Source organism: Equus caballus, chromosome 4 (genome assembly GCF_041296265.1).
Source record: "Equus caballus isolate H_3958 breed thoroughbred chromosome 4, TB-T2T, whole genome shotgun sequence".
In the NCBI taxonomy this organism is placed as follows: Eukaryota; Metazoa; Chordata; class Mammalia; order Perissodactyla; family Equidae; genus Equus; species Equus caballus.
This window is the reverse complement of record NC_091687.1, coordinates 10,958,267-10,979,461: the sequence shown is the minus strand read 5'-3', so window position 1 is coordinate 10,979,461 and position 21,195 is coordinate 10,958,267. Positions and strand designations below refer to the sequence as shown.

General features: G+C 40.3%; 1 protein-coding gene and 1 pseudogene across 1 annotated transcript in view; one reads left to right on the top strand and one right to left on the bottom strand.

Annotated features, from left to right (window-relative positions):
- RALA (RAS like proto-oncogene A) overlaps positions 1 to 21,195 on the bottom strand; it is a 72,689-nt gene that overhangs the window by 32,407 nt on the left and 19,087 nt on the right. The gene's annotated exons all lie outside the window — the stretch shown is intronic.
- On the top strand, positions 4,981 to 7,415 carry LOC100063016 (cell division control protein 42 homolog; annotated as a pseudogene).

Sequence of the window (21,195 nt, the reverse complement as noted above, 5' to 3'; positions counted from 1 at the left end):
GTACTGGTACAAAAACAGGCACAGAGATCAATGGAACAGAATCGAAAGCCCAGAAATAAAACCACACAACTACAGAAAGCTAATCTTCGACAAAGGAGCCGAGAACATACAATGGAGAAAAGAAAGTCTCTTCAACAAATGGTGTTGGGAAAACTGAACAGTCACATGCAAAAGAATGAAAGTAGACCATTCTCTTGTGCCATTCACAAAAATAAACTCAAAATGGACCAAAGACTTAAAGGTTAAGACCTGAAACCATAAGATTTCTAGAAGAAAATACAGGTAGTACACTCTTTGACATCAGTCTTAAAAGGATCTTTTCCAAGACCATGTCTTCTCGGACAAGGGAAACAATAGAAAGAATAAACAAGTGGGACTTCATCAGACTAAGGAGCTTCTACAAGGCAATGGAAAACAGGATTGAAATGAAAAGACAATCCACCAACTGGGAAAAAATATTTGCAAATCATATATCTGACAAAGGGTTACTCTCCATAATGTATAAAGAACTCATACAACTTAACGACAAAAAATCAAACAACCTGATCAAAAAATGGTCAGGGGATATGAACAGACATTTCTCCAAAGACATACAAACGGCCAATACGCATATGAAAAGATGCTCAACATTACTGATCATCAGGGAAATGCAAATCAAAACTACACTAAGATATCACCTTACACCTGTTAGAATGGCTATAATAACCAAGACAAAAAATAACAAATGTTGCGGAAGTTGTGGAGAAAAAGGAACCCTCATACACTGCTGGTGGGAATGCAAACTGGTGCAGCCACTATGGACAACAGTACGGAGATTTCTCAAAAAATTAAAAATAGAAATACCACATGACCCAGCCATCCCACTACTGGGTATCTATCCAAAGAACGTGAAATCAGCAATTCAAAGAGACTTATGCACCCATGTGTTATTGCAGCATTATTCACAATAGCCAAGACATGGAAGCAACCTAAGTGTCCACTGACTGATGACTGATAAAGAAGATGTGGTATATATACAATGGAATACTACTCAGCCATAAAAAAATGACAAAATCGTCCCACTCACAACGCACGGATGGACCTAGAGGGTACTATGTTAAGCGAAATAAGCCAGATAGAAGAAGACAAACTCTGTATTATTCCACTTATTATGTGGAAGATAAACAAACACATGGACAAAGATAGCAGGTTAGTTGTTACCAAGGGGAAGGAGGGTGGAGGGTGGGCAGAAAGGGTGAAGGGATGCACCTATAAGATGACTGACAGGGGCCGGTCCCGCGGCCGAGTGGTTAAGTTTGCATGCTCCACTTCAGCGGCCCAGGGTTTCACCGGTTCGAATCCTGGGCACGGACATGGCACCGCTCGTCAGGCCATGCTGAGGCGTCGTCCCACATGCCACAACTAGAAGGACCCACAACTAAGAATATACAACCATGTACCGGGGGGCTTTGGGGAGAAAAAGAAAAAATAAAATCTTAAAAAAAAAAAAATGACTGAAATAGTAATGTACAACTGAAATTTCACAATGTTGTAAACTATCATAACTTCAATAAAACATAATAAAAAAATAAAAATAAATAAATAAAAATTTAACAAAAATGCCCCAAATCACTGTTGGTGTGGAGCCAGGATTAAAAAAAAAATCCAGATCCCAAGTGGTTACCACCTAAACTTTACTACCACTATGAGAGAAACTGGTAAGAATGATCTTTCTACAAGGCTTGAGGCCCAGACAGTTTTAGAGGCAATTTCTTATAAACATAAAAAGATAATTCTCATGGGTAGCACAGAAAAGCTACCCAAATCATTTCATTTGGGTAATAAAGTCAGTGGTACCAAAATAGCAATAATCATAGCAAAAAAAAAAAAAAGCCATATTACAATTTCATTTATTAAAACAGAAATTTCATAAAATACAATAATAGCTTAATGTTAAGAAAGCTATAATATAATATAATCACATAAATCAGCCCAATGAGAAAAGCCACATATTTGACACAAGAGAAAAGAAAAAAGGCATTGGATGAAATTCAGTATTCCTTCCTGATAAAAATTTTTCTGCATTAAACACCAAAAGCTGCCCATTGTTAGTGTGTATATGTATTACTAAAGAAATGCTTCACATATTTGAGTCATTTTTGTACAGGAGACACACTAAACTCTCTATTTTAAAAAAAGTATATATGCCACTAAAGCAAGCACATTTCATTCTGAAGGAATGCAAATTAGAGAACGTGATAATGAGAGTCAGGAAAAAGTTCAGAAAACTCTTTTCTGAGTTTTAATGTTCTTCTCTACAGTTGCCAACGAACCAAGAGAAAACTTCGCTCATAACTGTGTGCTTATCTAGAGCCCACTTACCCAGAGATTTAAAAACATTGGTTAATAATAAGAGCACAACACACAAATTAGCCCCAGTGAAGGGAGACAGCCACTGTTCAAAGAAACTCCCTCCACTTTCCCTTGGCTACATTGAAATTATGACTCATGAAGGCAAACTGCACTGCGAGCCATGGCGAACTGATAGTGAACCGTGGCCTGCTTAGTACTGTTCACTCTCTTTTTCACGAAAAGGCAAAGGTGTATTCGAAAAGCGCAAAATCCTAAGTTTAAGTTATGTGAGAGATAACGTGAAATTACAAAATAGGGAAAAGAAAGACTCGGAAATTCCTTGAAAATAATGAAAACATCTTGTAGCACCTAGATTTTCCTTTCCAACATTGGCTACTGATAAATCTTAGTTTGAGATTTGATCACATCTTAAAGTTGAAAATGACAGTAATTTGTGGAGTCACAAAACTAAAGTTTCAGTTCATGACCAGACAGCTGACTATTTAAAAAACATACAGGGGGGCCAGCCCGGTGGCGCAGCGGTTAGGTGCGCATGTTCGGCTTTGGCGGCCCGGGGTTCACCAGTTCGGATCCTGGGTGTGGACATGGTACCGCTTGTCCAGCCATGCTGTGGTAGTTGTCCCACATATAAAGTAGAGGAAGATGGGCACGGATGTTAGCTCAGCGCCAGTCTTCCTCGGCAAAAAGAGGAGGATTGGCAGCAGATGTTGGCTCACGGCTAATCTTCCTCAAAAAAAAAAAAAAAATACAGGTCTAAAAGAACTTTTACATTAAAAGAAAAATACCCTGAAGGGCAGATTCTTTCACAGGTGTTTTTTTTAAGAGTTTATTTTTCCTTTCTCTCCCAAAGCCCTCCAGTACATAGTTGTATATTTTTAATTGTGGGTCCTTCTACTTGTGGCATGTGGGACGCTGCCTCAGCATGGCCCGATGAGTGGTGCCATGTCCGCACCCAGGATTCGAACTGGTGAAACTTAACCACTCAGCCACGGGGCCGGCCCCCCTCAGGTGTTTTTAAGCAGGAGTATGAATTAGAACCACCTGGGGAGCTTTTTCAAAGTGCATTTACCGAGGACTCATGCATGAAGATCCTGATTCACTGGTCTAGGACGGGGACAGTGTATATATCTTTTATAAAAAGCTGCCTAGATAATTCTAATTTGCATTCTGGTTAAGAGCCATCACTCCATACATCTATAAGGTTGAACCATATGGAATTGCCAACATGAGTTTTTTTTACATATAAGAACAGCAATTTCATATGATTCATCTAATAAAAAGCAGCCAAAGATTAAAAACTGCTAACATTTACCAAACATACTACTTTGTACCAGGCACTAAGTTCTTTACACTCATTGTTAAAAGTCTGATAACATTAGGCAAGAGGTGGGCAAAGGTATACCTAGACTTTCTATGGGGAGATAAGAGGATCAGAGAGGCAGCTGAGAAAGAGGACCTGAGTCAGGGCCGATACCACGGGCAGATCATTGCGATGTTTGGGATAAAGACCACTGGGGTCACAGACGGATTGACGGTGGCAGAAGAACAGACCGCAGAACGTTAATTTAAAACAAATCCCACACTTAGCAACTGTCTATGTGCTCAAGGAAGGGACAACCCTCCTCAGTCATTTTCAACATGTGTAACAGCAAGAACATGGCCTAGAATGCATGTCCTATACTCTAAGGGAGAGAAAGGAGGAGGAGGATGCGTGTGGTGAGGAGCGGGGAGCAATCAAGAGAGTGCTCTAAGGGGCGTCCTGGGCACAGCCATGGCTCCTCAGGAATGGTGGGGAATCAGAGGCTGGGCAGCAGGGCCACATACAAGTCAACCTCCAATCTGTTCCGACCGTATCACTAAAAGTCAATCATACATTTAAAATTAAAACATTAAACATGGTCAGCTAAATTCAAACTAGTGGTCAGAAGCAAAGTGTAGCATCTCATTACCATTTAAGGCCTACAGGCTTCAACTAATGTAGAGGACAATCTGATGATCAAAGAGGTAACACTGGGAAGGTCCAGGCCTCACGGAAAGCAAGATTTTTCCTGGGGACCGCACCCAATACAATATCCTTCAGTATACTAGTCTACTTCTTCCAGTTTTACATGTGATATGATTTTAACAAGTTACTTTCATTTTTACCTAGACGTTTCACTGCAAGATGTTTTTTCAGCAAATATAATGCAACTGAAGAATCACAGAAAGAAGTCTTAAAACAGTCTAATCCTCTCATTTTTTCATATGAGCAAATAAGAGCCTGAGAATAGTTAAGTCACTTGCAAGAAATTCCAGATAATGTTGTGGTAGAGTTAAAACTGGATCTGACCCAGGATGCTATGATCCAGCAGATTCTATGTATCTGTGCCAGTGTGGTTAGATCAGATGTGAAATCACTGTGTATTCACAAGTGACTTTTTGAAGCCAATATTCCTTATCCTTCTTTTGCTCTATCCCCAAACCCAGGGTTCAGTTCAAGGGACGGGCTGACTACGTTTGTTTTCCTCAGTAACTGGTACCCACTTACAGGCTTCTACATTCACCAATCCATCATACTGGAGGACTGAGTTTAACTAACCTCCTGAGGGACTGGCCTCAACGTAATCTACCAGTTTCATGTTATGCGCCATGTTCGGTCTCAGTTACACAGTGCCAGGTGCTGTATGAAGACAGAGACTTGTTACAATAGATTCTTTGTAACAACAAAACATTCTGGTTGCCAGATAATTGGCTGCCGCTCATAAACCACCTCTTTTCCTTTCTGGGTTCTTGCTGTCATCAAGCATCAGCAGTGCCTTCACAGAGAATCATAACTAATCCCAATTTAGTGAACCTTGACTACGGGTTTGAAAGGAAGAAAAAATATCAAAGCTCTTACAAGCTATTTTACAAGATTTCATATTGAGAAACAGCAAGCATGAATAGATGAGGCCTGCATTTAATTCCAGAAGGCTAAATTCTTAGGCCTAAATAAAGCTGTCATTCTCATAAACCCAAGAAACAGTTAGAAGCAAGTAAATTCAGGTAGGTCTCAATTTTGAATTGCTGGTTTTATTTCAGCTGACAAGATGCAACTATAATGTACAAAGCACGTGAACAAATTTAAGATAGCAGAATAGGGCTTTTGACTCTGCCACCCCAAAAACTATACATTAACTAAAATACTGAAGGGTCTGATAGAAAGCCCCTTATTATTGCCTGCCCTTTTACGTAAGTGCAACCTATCACCATAAAAAGTGAAATCACTTTGACATGGCTTACAGAAAATTCTTCAAAGACGCTGTATTGCTCTTAGGTTAAAATCTAAATTCCTTAACACTGTCTCCCTATGTTATCTGCCCCTGCTCATTTCCTTTTTCACTCTTCTCCCTTTAAACCTTATATCCTTGATCCCTATAACCTTGATCCAGACGCATTTTTCAACTTCCACTAATGAAATATTGGTAGACAATTTAGGGAAGTTTGGGTTAAATGATTACAAGTAGATCTGCAGGTAGCTGAACAATGGTACCAAGGAAGGTTAAGAGGCCGTGTAGGAACTGGCAGGCCAGAACGACCTGAATAAAGAAACAGAAGGTACACTTGAAGTGAGTTACTATGATCACATTTTCCGAATGCTACGTTCAGAGCCACACACCATTTTTTAATAGGAATAATAAATGGAGTTACAGTATGAAGAAAAGATTAATGAGTGGGAAAAGAAAAAAGTTTCTGGCTATCAAAAGTTCACTGAGTTATTCTATGTAATTTTTTAGAATTTAATTTGTAACAGCTTTATTGAGATATGAAATATAATAAACTGCATATATTTATAAGTTTGCCCCATTGTAATCCCCCCCTTCCACACATTGATCTGCTTTCTGTAACTATAGATCAGTTTGCATTTTCCAGAGTTTCTAAAATTATGCACTATGTACTCTGACTTCTTTTGCTCAGCGTAATTCTGAGATGCATCCAGGTTGCTGCTTGTATCAATAGCTCATTTCTTTTTATTGCTGCACGGTATTCCATGGCATGGATATACAATTCATTTACCCATTCACTTCCTGATGGCCATGTAGGTTGTTTACAGTTTTTGACACCTGTTGACAAAGGTGCAAAAGGCAATGCAGTAAAGAAAGGAGAGTATTTTCAACAATGATACTGGAACAATTAGATATCCACTTGCAAAAAAATGAACTTGATTCATATCTTGCACCATGGACAAAAATTAAGTCAAAATGGACCATTCCTAAATGTAAAACCTAAAACAACAAAACTTCTAGGAGAAAGCAGAGGGTCAGGCAATGATTTCTTAGACATAATACCAAAAGCATAATCCATAAAAGAACAAATTGATATATTGGACTACATCAAAATTAAAATTTTCTGTTCTTTAAAAGACAGTTAAGAAAATGAAAGGAGAGAAATGCCCCGGTGGAGGAGCTGAGGTCAACATCGAACCTGAAATATTTAAGGTGGATACAAAACTGTCTCAGTAACACAGACAAGTAATAATGTTGCTGTGGGAGATGGTGCTGTTGGTAAACCTGCCTCCTGATATCCTACACAACAAATTTCCACGCAAAGACGTACCGACTGTCTTCAACAACTATGCAGTCATAGTTATGATCAGTGGAGAGCCAGACTCTTGGGCTTCTTGATACTGCAGGGCAAGAAGATTATGACCACTGAGTTTTCCAAAGACAGAAGTATTTCCACTGTTTGTCAGTGTTCAGTCTGTCCTCATTCAAAAACACGAAAGAAAAGCAGCCACCAGAGATAACTCACCACTGTGCCAAGCGTTTCTCGCTTGTGGGACCCAAATTGGTCCCAAAGATGACTCCTCTACTACTGAGAAACTTGCCAAGAATGAAGAGAAGCCACCAGACTGCCTGGAGGCTGTCGAGCATGTGGAGTGCTCTGCACTCACAGAGGGACTAAAACGTGTGTCTGATGAAGCGGTATCGGCTGCTCTGCGGCCTCCAGAGCGGAGGAGGAGCGCAGGTGTGCGCCCGGTGGACGTCTCTCCAGAGCCCTTTCTACACGGCTGGTGTCGGCATCAGACTACAAGCAATGTCTAAATCAAACTAAAGATTAAAAATTAAAATTTGTTTTTGCAATAAAGTAGCACCCCCCTTATCCACAGGGAATACTTTGCAAGACCCCCAGTGGATGCCTGCAACTGTGGATAGTACCAAACCCTCTATATACTATGGTTTTTCCTATACAAACACACCCAAGATCGTTTAATTTATAAACTAGGCACACTAAGAGATTAACAACAATAACTAATAATAAAATAGAACAATTATAAAATATACTGTAAAAAAAGTTACCATACATCTTAGCAACCTCAGCATATGATGTTTTCTTTCCTTATTAAGTAGAGAACTTGCACCTTTTCACTTAAAGGAAGCACTTTACGGCTTCTCTCTGGCATATCCGAATTGTCAGCATCACTACTCCTGGCTTTGGGGCCATTATTAAGTAAAATAAAGGGCTACTTGAACACAAGCACTGCGATACCACGACGGTTGATCTGATAACCAAGACGGCTACTAAAGGACTAACAACGGGCAGGTGGCTCCACATTTCATCACGCTACTCAGAATGGTGCGCAATTTAAAACTTATGAATTGTTTATTTCCAGAATTTTCCATTTAACAGTTTCAGACCGTGGTTGGCAATGGGTAATGAAACGGTGGAAAGCGAAACCACAAGTAAGTGGGGACTACTGCAATGACAAACGCCCTGCACCTACCACTCGCACTCATGTGAGACAAGGTCCACAGGTACGGGCCCCCTTCCCTCTCCCAATACGAGTTAATTTTGAGTAACTGTGTTTGTCAGAAAAGTGATTAGTACTAGCTTTTGTTCCATTTCAAGAAATTTTTTCTGTTTGTTTACAAGCAACGCATGCTTGTGACGACTGTAACAGATTAATTCAGATTGCTGAAGCTCTTCCGCGCTCATGAGTAATCTGAGACATCTTAGTGGGTTTTTGTTTCTTTTGGGGGGGGTTGTTTTTATTTAGTCTTTGTAACAGTTCATTAGCCAGGAGACAGTCCTTAAGAGGAAGAGGACAGACTGATTCCATATTGCACTTCCTAGATGGAGTTTAGAAAACAGGTTCCTAGCCGGTGCTCTTCAAGGAGTACAGTAAACGCCTCATCTAGCATCGCACTCCTTTTGAAGGCTGCCTTTTCTCTGCACCATTGAGTAGGTCCGTTATTTGATGAAAGTGGGTGGAACCTGACTTGTCCCTCCTCCATTCTAGGGTGCACTCTATATGTGACTGTGACTTTCAAGGAAATTTGTTTGCCATTTGCTGACTTTTTTAAAGTTTAAATTTCTAACTTCTTTCACTCCTGAATGAAAAAAAGAATTGCACCTTGTGAAATACATCAAATGGATTGAGTTAATAATAAAAAACAAATTCCCTGTCAAAAGGAAAATGAAAGGATAAGCCACAGACTGGGACAAAATTTTTGGAATTTAAAACTAAAATTACTGAGAAAAAGAGAAAGAAAGGCAGATTTTGGCTCACCGGCAGGATCTTTCTGTTATTATAGTAAAAAATGGAATGAACTATCTGTAAGCTCCATCAAAGAATTCAAACAGGGGGCTGGCACGGTGGCGTAGTGGTTAAGTTCCCACTTTCTGCTTTGGTGGCCCCGGGTTCACCAGTTTGGATCCCGGGTGCGGACATGGCACTGCTTGGAAGCCATGCTGTGGCAGGCGTCCCACATATAAAGTGGAAGAAGATGGGCATGGATGTTAGCTCAGGGCCAGTCTTCCTCAGCAAAAAGAGGAGGATTGGCAGCAGTTAGCTCAGGGCTAATCTTCCTCAAAAAAAAAAAAAAAAAGAATTCAAACAGAACGAAAAGGAGCTGGTGGAGACTGAGCTGATTAAATTTAAATTCCTTCTTACTCTATAAATACACATTTTAGCTATTTCTAAGATGAACAATTCAAGGCATATTTGATACCATATTAAATCAATGGTGGAAGAAGTTACTGATCCATATAACTTGATCAAAACATTTTCAATTAAAACATTTTTGCCTAATAGGGTGATGTGAATGTGTACGGAAAGGTAAAGAAAGCTGTTTAAACAGAACCTCTTCTGTGAAGCATTCCCAGCCTTCGGAATGCTCTCCAGGCCTGAGTGTCTAATTCCTTGGTGGTTCCAGAGCATTCTAGACATACTTCTCCCAGTGCTTCTCACCATATTAATTATTAGGAGATTTTCAACAGTGTCAAAACTGACTATAGCGGTGCCATTTTAAAATGGAGTCAGAGCTGCCTTTCCAGAAAAACTGCCTTGCTATCTCGAACCTTGGACTGAGCCAAAACGGCAACTGTTTTATAAGCAACTGTTCGAGAAGTCAGCAGGAGAACGGACATCCTGGTCACAAGGACTGAGGATTACGACTCTCTGAAGGTCGAATCAACAGTCAATGTTTAGCAAGTCTAGCTCTCTGCCTCCAGCTGCAATGAAGTCTTTGTAATAAACCTCCCCTCTTTGCCTTTAAAAGCCCCTGACTTTTACTTCCTAGTGGGACATTATATGCATTTGTACCTGAATCTGTGCTCCTTGAATTGCAATTCTTTGATTCCAAATAAACATTTTGCCTCTTACACTGGTTTCTGTTTTTGTAGGTTGACATATGGGGTCAGAAAGCAGGACCTGAAGCGATCTCACCTTTGAGGACCAGTGTCCCCCGGAAATAGGATCATATCCAACATGAACCCTTTGTGTGCTCAGCCGCTTGCGCGGACAGCTGACTCCTCTGATCGGGGGGCGGCGGGGGGGGGGCCTCTTCGGCTCAGACGTCCCTCCCTCTGGTTGAAGCCAGTGCCCTCCTTTGGATCGGTGCGGCGGCTTTCATGCTCGCAGGTGAGGTTTCTCTCAAGCAGGCAGGGGATTCCCTGGTTACTCGACCTACAGGGCTGTTGCTGAGGGGAATCTCTTGGTAGAAATTTCTGCTTAGACAAACTCTGCTGTGGGTTAATATGCACATGAGGTAAAAGCTACTGCTAAGGGACATCTGTGAAGCCAAGGCCATAAAACTGATGGGCATGGGTGGGGCATTTAAGAGCCATTAGGGTGCTCAAGACCTCAAGAAGTCTCCTGTGATAGGATGAGTTGGTCATGGAAAAGCTTAGACGAGAATGGGTTCCATTGACACTAGATCGCTTGTCAACCTCAAGAAAACTGCCATGCAAGGAGATACACTGTAAAACCATCACACAGTCCCCAACCGCAGGCACATCCCTCTTAGGTATTAGTTTGGTTTGAAGACACCAGGGCTTAGCTAACCCTGTTAACGTGCATACAAAAAAAATGCTATTGTCATGCTAGGTGGGTGATTTTCTTTCTTTCTTTCTTTTTTTAAGGAAGACTGGCCCTGAGCTAACATCCAAGCCCATCTTCCTCTACTTTATATGTGGGATGCCTGCCACAGCATGGCTTGCCAAGAAGTGCCATGTCCGCACCCAGAATCCAAACTGGCAATCCCGGACTGCTGAAGCAGAACGTGCGCACTTAGCCGCTGCACCATGGGGCTGGCCCCATGGGTGATTTTCTTTACCATGGGACTTTCATTTTCTAATGTTTCCCCGAGAACTTCCTCCCTCAGGAACTCCAGCAGGTTTTACGTTTAAGAATTATGGCCCTCCCTCTTGGAAGGAAATGTCTATCTCAGTGGACCCATAAGGCCAAAGATGACTTAAAATTACAGTGGGCACTTTGGGGCTCTTCTCACTTTACAAAACTGGTCTTTTTGGACACTAGATTTGAGAACTGAGGACCAGACAAATTGAATTCAATCTTTAATTCCTGAGGAATGAAATGCACCCCCTTCTGGCATACCTGCTTAAAAACTATGGCCCCAGAAGCTACAAATATTTACGAAGAACAGCAAAATCTTACTGAGATTGTTTCCTGTCCTAAGAGCTTGGCTTGGTAACTGTCAGGTTGGGAGCCCAAAATACGGACAGACAGAAATGTGGGTTGCACCCCATTTGCGGCCAAATACGGCTGGGCAGAAATGGGGGTTAGGGTACATTCGTGGCTAGGGTGCTACCAAACTGCTACCAACCCTCGGGGAAATAACAACGGTTATTAGAAGGAATGTTCCAATTAGATAAGATCATTTAGGAAGGACACTTAAAAGCAAAGGCTTCCAAATTCCCAAACAGCCTTAGTGAAAGTTTCATTGCAAAAACGCTCATGAAAAAAAGATATGAGAGGTACCTTAAAAGACTATACAAAAGTTCACTCAGTTAATGGCTTTACAGCCTTATATCTACCTTCAAAGGAAGGGCTTGTACGGGTCCCTCCAGAGTTAACAAGACAATGAGAGATTTTCTGGTAAACTGCTACATTATTCCCTTAAGCAGCCAAGAGGAAACTAAAACGAAGAATTAATGGAGTTGTTTAATACTGCTAGAAATATTTACTGTTCATCTCAGCTGAAACCTGACAAGATATTTGAAAGGATTTAGTAACTTACAATCAGAAATTTAGCCAAATTGGAAGCTGACAGTGAGAGCCTGACAGGCTTTCCCCACCACTAAGCTAAAATAAAATTTTGTACTTTGAGGGAAAGAAATAAATGAAGGATAATGTAATTGGACAGGTATGTCAGGCCTTGATAAGCAACTAACTTCCCGTTTATGCCCAAAAGCTTGTAACCTCTCTGGGAGCTGTTATCTAGACCACTGTCAACTCCTAGTGATGAGGATTTTAGGCTGGTTAATTTTAAAACTGCAGATGAGAAGCAGGCTCCGAGGAGCAGAGTTTGCTTGCCCTTTGTTGGGAAACATTTACATTTGTAAGGGAAACCTCTATCTGTAGAGATGCCTCCTCTCTGTGCCAGAAAGAAGGGGGATGGCCTTATCTCTAGAAACTCTTAATCAATGCCAAAGGCAAGAACTTAAGTTGGTTACTGTCTGGCAACCTCAGGTAACCGATTTAGGGTGGTGGCTTCTGGCCTTTACTTAATCCGATTTGATTCTTATCTAAAAGTTGTGGGACCACCCAATGGCCAGACCCCATCTGCACTGATACCATTTTAAATTTTTTACATGTTCTTTCCTTTGTCTTCTAAAGAGATGGCTCACATACCTATGCCTTAAATTTAGCCTTACTCTCCACCCATGTTGGCAGCAGTAGCGGCGCAGTGGCAGCAGCAGCAGCAGCACCTCCCCATGCCAGCAACAGCTCTGACTGCCCGTGGGTCCTATTCCCATGCCAGCAGCAGCACCTCCTCCTGCCCATGGGTCCTGTCCACGTGCTTTTCCACACTATTCTCTAAATAAAAGAGCACTACTACCAGATTCTGTGAGTCCAAGAAATCTTTCTTTTGACTCCTTGGCTCACCGACCCTGCATCACTAAGACTGAAGGAAAAAAAAGGGGGTAAAGAAGCTTTTGTGGACATAGCAGACTGCTATGGAGGCACCCTTGCTGGAAAATCTAAAAACAGAGGTTATAAGACATTTGTCTGCATGGGTGTGCCTATATATGCATGTTATAAATATGTAATCTTTTTCTACCTCTGGATGGTATTACAGACTAGTTTATAAGAGAGCTCTATTTAACTGGCTTAAAAACAAACAAGCGCTATATAAATTGGCATACTCTCAAAAGAAATACGACTGAAAGTAACCCAAATGCTTTTCAAGTTAACGTGATAGACAATAATCTTTGGAAAATAAAAGCTATTTTAAGTTTGTTGGGTTAATTAAAATGGGCATGTCTTTAGAGTTACCATAATTAAATATAAAACTTTAGTTCTACCTAGGTTTACCAAAAGTTAAACAGTTTCATGTTATCTCTGTTATAAAAGTTGGCAGCAAAAAAAATGATGGCTTACTTTGTCTAATGTCTCATGAAGTTTCTGTAGGTAATCTAAATATAATTACTGGGAACGAGTAAACTAAATAGATGTAAGTAAGACAAGAAGTCTTTGGGTGAACTTTTTAACAGTAATTATGTGTTATGGTAATGTATTTTAAAAAAATAACTCCAAGACCTTTTGGCAACTTGAAACCTTAGAGTTTTGCAAATAAGTAAAATGATAAAAATTTATTGAGTATCTAGATCATTTCCAAGTAGGATAAAATATTAGACATTATTTACTAAACATAGGTTCATTTAGATTCATCTACCTTGGGCTTATTACAGAGAAACTAAAAGATGTTTAAGTCTATTAATGGACATGCCTTGTGCCACATTAAAAAAAAATTTTATGCTACAGAAAATGTATGTGTTCAGTGAAGAAGGTACAAGGAATGGAGATATTTTTGTTTCTTTTGTTAAAAAAGTAAATTTGTCCTAAGGAATAAGTGGTCATGGGAAAGAGGAAAGTAATTTTTGCTCTAAGAAGAGGCTAAGAAGGAGGGAAGGCATGGGACAAATTTTGAATGTAAAAAGGAAAATTACAGAAGGTTTGTGCAAGAGGAACCCTGAGAAGAGTTTTGTGCATGGGCAAGTTGGCTAAAATTGAAATGAATTTAACTAAGTGAATGAGTTTTAACATCAAAAAGTAAGCTGGTGAAAGTTAGAATTCGGTTTTCTTTCTCCTGAAAGGACAGTTTTCTTGGACTCTCAGTCTGCTCTTGGTAAAGAGATTATGAAAGATTTTTCTTTACTTTTGAGTAAGTCTACCTAAATGGCAGGGATTCCGCATGTTGTCAAAATAATTTCCTATGTTCGAAAAGCTGAGGTCTCTCTATTAAGAGAGCTAAGGGTTTGTTTCTTTTAAACTGTTTAACTCCTGTGTTTGCCGTTAACATCTTCCGTTGTCACTTTGGTTAAATGGATAACTAAGTATTGTTTCACAGTGACCTATGATCCTATTTGACCAATTTTAAAACCTTTTGATATCTGTAACAAACTTCCCAAAATTCAAATTCTAAAGTATTTTTTTTACCTGAAAGTAACTGAGAATTTCCAGAGAATTTGTTCTCTCCTCCTATGAAAAGGGAAATATTAAAATAATTAGGCTTATTTGGGATGTTAAACTGTATGAGAAGCATTATCAAATAAGTGATGTGAAGACTCCTTTATGGATATCCTTGTATGCATATATGTTATTAATATTAATATTATAAAAATTCTATGAAATTCCTAAAAATATGATATGTCCTTGTGTAATGTTATTTGTCATAGTTCTAGTTACCTTAAAATGTTATATGTCACAGAAATAACCAAATTTCCTTGTCAACTGCATTGTAATCAAATGTTTACCCATGTAACTTTAAGTCTTTTGTCATTTACAGACAGTTATTGTTCTACTCTGATGCTTTCGCAAATATGCTTCATACTCAGAGAGTTTCATGGAAAGGACTCTGACACTCTAGAATACAGGCTTCTGATAAACTTTCAGATCATAATACTGAACTGGGTAAGAAATTAAAGAGTTCTCACAGGGAGGCTGATGGCTTCATAAAACTGCTAACAAAAGATCAGGAACAAATACTAATTACGTGGGACGACATGAACCGAGGAGAAGGCTCTAATGTGCTGTTTTTCCAGATTTAAAGAAATCTTTTCTCTTAAGCTAGCAACAATTTGCTAAGATATATCTTTGTGAACAAAGATGAAAGATTTACTTTTTCCTCCCTACCTGATCTAGAATTCAGGTAGAATTCAGAAACGTTAAGCATAATTTTCATTTAACCAGGCCAAGTTTTTGAATATAAACAAATTAGTTTTCCTGTGATTATCTTAGGTAAGAAAAGAAAATTGAGGGTAATTGTGGAGAGAAAAATCACGTTTGCACCTTTGTAGACATTGGATTCCAGTCTTATGCTGACGACCGGCTACTGTGAGTCTCTAACGTCTTACACTCAAGCCCATCATCAACAGGCTAAGGAAGGGTTCTTGGCTTCCAATTTAAAGGATCCTGCTGGTCACAGTCTAGAGCCTGATGACTGAGCATTCTGGAAGCATCATCAGAGGAAGACAGCCCTCGAGCCCCACCAGAAAGGATCTTACCAAGTGCTCCTAACCATTGACACAGCTGCACAACTCGAAGGCAATTCATCTTGGACACCTATCTCACAGCTAAAGAAGGCTCCACCTGACATCTGGTCCTGTACACACGCTGGAGGCCTCCAAAGCAAATTAACTAGGACGAGAACCAACCAACACCGGAGACAGCCAGCTTCTCCCAGATGGCCAGACCAGGCCTGTATACGTTTTACTTGCTGCTGCTGCTTACATCTTATTTTCTCCCCCTCTTCCTTGGAAATCTTTCTGACTGTTGGGTTTGTCATCAGAAGCCTTGTTCTGTACGTGAATCTAGAGATCCTTTAGTACATTTAATTACTAATCTCTGCCATTTCTCCCTTAAATCCTTGTGCTATGTGTCTAGAATTCCTTGGCTAACACATCAAATCCTTGCTTTAGTCGATTTCATTATAATGACTCCGTGATTTGTGCTCCCTTAGGGTATATTGTCACTTGTACTTGGAACAATGACCTATGGGGAACACACTGTTTAAATCCCTATCAAACTAGAGGTCACTATGCAATTGGATTATTGGTTACACCTATTTGTGACATGATCAATCAGAAACTCAGCACTGGGCATCACCTTTGAATCTACCTCACAGACTAAAATGTGAAACTAGTTGCACACATAGTCAAGTGTTCAAAGGGTGGCAGCATGAACCCCAGCGAAGCTACCAGTTTTGGAAAAAAACTTTTCCCTTGGGTAGGCACTGCCAGGAATGAATATATGATCAAAAATTTATCTAAAACCCTGGGGAATATTGCTAAATCTGCCGCTGAAACAATAGCTGCCCAAGATCAATCTTTGGATTCCCTTGCATGAGTCATATTAGATAACAGAACTGCTCTTGATTACCTCCTGGCTGAACAAGGTGGGGCTTGTTCTGTGATAAGCATCTCTTGTTGTACTTGGGTAAACACCGCTGGCAAAGTAAAAACGGAACTAGACAAAATCTGAGCACAGGCCAAATGGTCAACTGCTGTGCCCACTGACAGCCCATGATTCTCCGATCTCTTTAGCTGGCTACCCTCAGGAATGGCCTCCTGGTTCAGATCTATTGTCCAATTCGGACTTAGCGTTTCATTCATTATTATAGGAATTCTTGCTGTTGTAAAACTTTGTCTCTTCTGCATGGCTCAATGTTCTAAAAACACCACTTGGATAATGGTCGCTCAGAGTTTTAAATGATTGCTAAGGCTTATGAGCCTTCACCTGAGAAATTTCCAGGTACTACAGAAAATGTTTGTCCTTAAAGGAATCTGACAGTCAGGCTTTGCTCTGCTCTGGCACTCTTGTTGCTCAAATGTGGCCTAAGGCTCCTAAGAAAGCCACTTTCCCTCCTACATGGGACACGATACACTGGAAATGAGCATTCCTAGCCACAAGGGACCAAGAATGCTTTGATGGCTGATCAGCAATGCTTTCCAATAGTCAATTAGCAATGCTTTCAAATGGTTGATCAGTGATGCTTTCAAAGAACAATCTCGATCAAAATGGAGAAATGTCAAAATTGACTATAGTGGAGCCATTTTGAAATAGAGTCAGAGCTACCTTTCCAGAGAAACTGCCTTGCTGTCTTGAATCTTAACTGGGCCAAAATGGCAACTGTTTCATAAGCAACTGTTTGAGAGGTCAGCAGGAGAACTGACATCCTGATCACAAACATTGAGGATTATGAACTCTCTGAAGATAGAATCAACAGTCAATCAATGTTTAGCCAAGTCTAGCTCTGCCTCCAACTGCAATGAAAATTCTTTGTAATAAACCTCCCCTCTTTGCCTTTAAAAGCCCCTGACTTTTACTCCCTAGTGGGACACTGTTCGGATTTCTACCTGAATCTGTGCTTCCCAAACTGCAATTCTTTCTTTGATCCCAAATAAATACTCTGCCTCTTAAACTGGTTTCTGTTTTTGTAGGTTGACACACAGCGAGCTTTTTTTAGTTCCGTAATCCCAGCATCTAGTATAATATCTAGCAAATAACTAGTACATACACATTTGAAAAAGAAATTAAACTCCACAAAATGACTTTGGAGAACAGGTAATCAGTATTGGTAAAATTCCGAGACAGTCCCCCAGGAAGCATAGGAACCCCAGATAAGAACTGCTGATCGAAGGGATGGGCAGGGAATGGAGAACCAGCACAGGAGACAGGGGGACTGCTCCCACGTCTGACAACGCTATGTTGTATGATTGCCTGGAATTACCATGCATTAGGCATTATGGACAAATTGAACACTCGTCTCAGAAGCTAAGTTAGCTTTTACAAGCCTAATCTTCAAAAAACCCCCTGAAAAAAATAAAATGGAATTGTCAGAGATAATTGTGCTAAGCTGAGCTGATGACTTCACGCAATTTTCTTAATAAATTAATACAACCATGTCAATGTTATATGACATTTGACTAGAAAGAAATCCAATCTTCTGATAATAAGTCATTTACTAAAATCATTGTAGCAAGTGGCAAATCTCTGCAAAACTTCTTCTTCTTCTTGCCTTATGTATGTATTATAAGGTTTAGGAGATTGAGGGACATTAGATGTGCTATCTTCTTATATTCAACCCAAGAGCTTTATTTAAGATATGTTTATAGTGACTGAAATATTTTTGCCAATTAACTGAGAACATGAATATCCCAGTCGCCTTTGAGAACCCGATAAAGTCAATGGACCCTCAACATAGAAGCCCCACCATGGTTCTAGTTAAAAACTAACATAAATGTTACAAAATTCATACTTATAGTTATTGCTTTTCTTGAACTGTATGTGAATTATTAGTAAGAATTGATATTAGTAAAAAAAAAAAGACTATCATAATCATAGTTGTGATCAGAGAATTAACGACAAGGATATGTACTGTAACATTATTCATAATAATAAAAAAATAAGGATTAAATTATGGATAGCCATATCATGGAATTATAATACAATTATTAAAAAAAACGAGACCAAGGGGCTGGCCCCGTGGCCGAGTGGTTAAGTTCGTGCGCTCCGCTGCAGGCGGCCCAGTGTTTCGTTGGTTCGAATCCTGGGTGCGGACATGGCACTGCTCATCAGACCACGCTGAGGCAGCGTCCCACATGCCACAACTAGAAGGATCCACAACGAAGAATATACAACTATGTACTGGGGGGCTTTGGGGAGAAAAAGGAAAAAATAAAATCTTTAAAAAAAAAAAAACGAGACCAAGTACTGAATGACAGTAAAAAATATTCATAAAATATGTGAAAGCAGCTTACAAATAGCATTTATGTATGAACTTTTTACACAGATATATGTTAATAAACAGGAAAAACATTAGATAGCAAAAAAATATTTCAGTAAGAATAACCTAAAAAGAGGAACATGAAGAACGTTCAGATGCCAGGGTTTTTTGCCTATCTGTACTCCAGTTTTCTACCATGAATGTCACTTCTGTAATCAGAAGAAAAAGCTTAGAAAACGGAAAAAATACTTAAAACAGTGTTTGTGGCTGGGCTTTAATATAACCAAACTGTCACAAGTAGTTGCTGTGGAGCAATTATGAAAACACTGGTCACAGGGCAAAGCTGGAAGTACACAACAAAAGTAATGCACCGAATTTCGTAGACAGTCAAGCAGGCCTGTGGTAGCCAGCCTCAGAGATGGCTCCCAACAGCCCACCTCCTGCTGTTTGGAGCCTTAGGCAGTCTCTTCCTGTCCGTGCCAGCCTCGACCTGTGGGACCAACACAACATAGCAGAAGTGAAGGAATGTCACTTCCAGGATTAGGGTATAAAGGGCTGAACACTCGTGCTCATCACTCTCTCCAGGGGAAACCATGCTGTGAGGAGTCCTACGTGAGAAGCCCACACAGCAAGGAACCGAAGCCTCCTGCCAACACCCACGTGAGCGATAGGAAGCAGACCCTCTGGACCCAGACGACGGCAGTCCTGGCTGACACCCTGAGGCAGCCTCACGAGAGACTGCACCAAAACCCTACGGCTAAGCTGCTTCCGAATCCTGATGCACAGAAACTGACAATAAACGTCTGTTGTTTTAAACCGCTAAGATGGGGCTAATCTGTAATGCAGCAACAGCTGACAATACAGTTTACTCACAGCTTTGCAGACTAGGGCTCTTCCAAGAAGTCACCTTAGGAAAAAGCACTTAGGCTGTGAATCATTTGCTCTAAATTCAAGGTTCTGATTTCCTATCTGGTCTGACCCAAACCAGAAAAGATATTTGAATACCTTTCCAAAATGTTCAGTTTCCTAGACTTGCCTTCTACTTCTTGCCTTCTCCCACTCATATTTCAAATGTAGGGTCGGCAAACTCCTTCTGTAAAGAGCCAGACAGTAAATATTTTAGGCTTCTCTGTAGCAACTACTCAAGTCTGCTGCTGCAGTTTGAAAGCAGCCATAGACGATATCTAAATAAATGGGTGTGGCTGTATTCCAGTAAAACTTTATTTCAAAGACAGGAGGCAGGCTGCATTTGGCCCCTGAACTGTGGCTTGCTAACCCCTGCTATGAATGACTGATCAAGCTCCTAGGAAGACCAATGCTTCCACTCAGCACTACATCCCGTTCCCTCTCGCCAACTCAACAGATCCTGCTCTGGAAATGCCCTGCCCCCAGCTGCATCAACTTGTCCCTCTCTACTGGAAGCAAACATGTTATTTCTTCTATCTTAAAAAACAAAACAAAAACTCTCAGCCCTGTTTCCATTTCTTGAACTCACTGTCTAATTCTGCTCCTCTCTTCCTCTCCTGAATCCACTCTTATCAGGCTTTTGTTAAGGTCGTGAAAGATCTTCACAAGTCATCACTTCCTCAACTGGATTCTAAATCCAATCACCAATTCTGAGTCTGCATTCTACTTCACTTAGCAGCAGCAGCTGACCCAGATCACTCCTTGCTTCTTAAAGTACATTCTTTGCTTGATTTCCAGGATACCACAATCACTTTGTCTTCTTCAAATCTTTATGGCTGCTCCTTTTCCATCCGTCTCATTTTAAGTGTTGGTGGATCTCAGGCTTCAGCTTGGACCTCTTTTTTTCTGTCTAGACTCATTCCCTTCATGATCTCACTCAGTACACTTCCATATGGGATGACACCAAAATTTACACCTCCAGATTTCACCTCTCCCCTGAACACCAGACTCACATTCCAATGGCCTACTCAACATCTTCAACTGGGTATCTAGTAGGTACTCCAAACTTAACTTTCCCAACGCCAAAATGTCCAGATCGCAACTCCTACTTTCACCCATCTCAACCTGCCTCTCTCTCAGCCTTCCCTTCACCAGTAAATGGCAACCCCATCCCTCAAGTCACTCAGGCCAAAACCCTTGCAGTCGTTCTTGATTCTTCTTTCACAGCCCACCTCTGATTTGCTAGCAAATTTGTAAGCTCTACTTTAAAAATATATCCACTCCTAAGAAGATTTCTCATGTTACTTGGAATAAAACCCTTACAATGATCTATAAGGTCCGAAATTATCTTGCCATTCCTTCTACTGGAAGATTAACACACGGCTCACTCTCTCACATCCTTTAGGACTTCCCTCTACAGAATATAAGATCCGTGAGGGCAGGGAATTTTTCTTTGTTTACTGTTATATCTCCATTATCTTAGATAGTGCACGACACATAGTAGGTCCTTAAGAAATATTTGTTGAATGAATGAGTTAACTGTGAAAAGAGACAAAAAATACTAAGTTGATGGAAAATTTATTGGCAAAACAAATCGTGTATATTAACTTTCTTCATTTCCCATTTTCATAGTGTTTTTTAAACATAATCAAAGCCCCTGATAATTTATAGCTGACAGAAGACTAGAGTATGAGTCAATGGACCTAATTTCTGCCACATACTAGCC